The sequence below is a fragment of the Neltuma alba genome, unplaced genomic scaffold (assembly GCF_004799145.2).
Source record: "Neltuma alba isolate B1F8T4 unplaced genomic scaffold, ASM479914v2 tig00005394_pilon, whole genome shotgun sequence".
In the NCBI taxonomy this organism is placed as follows: domain Eukaryota; kingdom Viridiplantae; phylum Streptophyta; class Magnoliopsida; order Fabales; family Fabaceae; genus Neltuma; species Neltuma alba.
In genome coordinates this window covers 1-1,772 of record NW_021634092.1, presented here as the reverse complement: position 1 = coordinate 1,772, position 1,772 = coordinate 1, and the positions used below count along the sequence as shown (strand labels likewise).

At 35.6% G+C, this 1,772-nt stretch overlaps 1 long non-coding RNA gene across 1 annotated transcript; it reads right to left on the bottom strand.

Moving 5' to 3' along the window:
* LOC114747628 (uncharacterized) lies at positions 1 to 1,499 on the bottom strand. Its single transcript, XR_003740395.1, has 4 exons — positions 1,426 to 1,499; positions 782 to 857; positions 652 to 701; positions 1 to 537 (listed from the first exon to the last, which is right to left on the bottom strand). It is a non-coding gene; the product is annotated as an uncharacterized LOC114747628 (long non-coding RNA).
* Positions 1,500 to 1,772: the final 273 nt, after the last annotated feature.

Below are 1,772 nucleotides of genomic sequence, written 5' to 3'. Positions count from 1 at the left end.
TATGAGATATGAATATTATATCTTTTTAGGACCATACTTAAATCCCGCATATTGTCAAGTTCTCTTGCATTCACAAGTCATAATGCAAAATGGGGCAATTAAATGGGTTTCTTTTTTCCTCTTTCTTTCTTTCCTTCTTTCTTGACATCTGAAAGTAAATAAACAGGCAAACATAACACTACACATTATTCTGGCGAAACAAAGAAAGCAAAATGCAATTATCAAAATTCAAAAGCAATGAAGAATATTCGTTTTTCTGGCCAGACGAAACTGGTAGGTAAAATGCTTAATCCCGAACCATTTACTCATAATCCATTTCCAATCAGCTTTACTTGTTCTTTTTCCTTTGTCTTTGATTTTGGTTTTGCCATGAAAAAAATGAAGATCAGTTTGATAACATAACCCAGAGAACTCTGTGATGTAACTTCTAGCACATCATGAGAACATGGAATTTGCAGATTGGGATCAAGTAATATAGGCAACATATGTCTCCGTTCAAGGTGACCTTTGCTTTGCTTCAGCTATGTGGAACATAAGCTGCAAATATTTCGGTCAAATATTAAAATTATAAAAAGAAAGGGAAAAGATATCCATACTACTTATTTGAAAATGTGGGCTACATATCAAGTTAAATGCTGAAGATACACATACCTTCGTTCCCACGTAAAACGACAGAAGTAAGCCACCAAGAACTGGCAGTCCTGTGAGGTGGAAGTTCCAATGAGTAATGGATTGTATATAACAGCATTGGAATTCAAGGATAAGGATACTGACGTAGTACCTTCTTTTCGAATGAAAGAAGAAAGCAACCAGTTGATGCCTCCCGGTCCAATAACAAAGCCAACCAGATTTGCCACCTGTCAAAAAAATACTCGAGTCTTACTCCAAAAAAGCACAAGAAACTGAAAGAGAGATCTCGGCTATAAAAGTTCTAGTATTTCACCCAGCTTCCAAGCACACAACATTCCTCCTAAAAGAGCACAAATTTAACGTACTTCTGATAGAAGTCAATAAGATCTTAAGTTACACAATGTTGTTAAACGACTGTTATTCTAACGATGACATACAACTTGGATCCCCTGGTTCTCGATCATTTTGATTGTAAATCCTAGTAGTCCACAACTACTATGCTTGCTTTACACAGGCACAACTTGTGTTTGTGAGGGTCCTCCTAGTTCATAGCTAATTTCAATTCGATGAAAATACCAGTGATAAAACAGAATCGAAATACAACAAAGTTATATTGCACTACTTTTCATAACATTTTCAATTGCTCCTGATGGCACTTCTTTATACATTATTTGAGAAAAAGACATCACATGCACAATACCAGATGCAAAATCATTCATGAAAGGTAAATACACCAAGGAAAGAAATATGATATTCATATATGCCCATAGTTTCCTAGTTTGATAAAGGGCAAACCATGAGACAGGTAATTGTGACAGCACCAGCAACAGCACTGAGTTCACGAAATAAATATTCCCCAAAACCATTTTTCAGCCTGATAATCATAAACATGATCGCCAAAAGTTAGAAAGCAAGAATTATGACTTTGAAACTAATTTCATGATTTAAAAAAAAAAAAAAAAGGGGACATTGCTGAGGGCCTGAGGCGCTTTACATATTCATAGGAAGAAAAGGCCAGTGGGAGGGAGGCTTCATGAAAACACAACTCCAAAGGTAATTCATGAAAATTTAAACGCAATTTGTATGCTCAAATTCGATCCAAGTCAGGCTACTAACACAGTTAATCAGATTATGATTTAGTA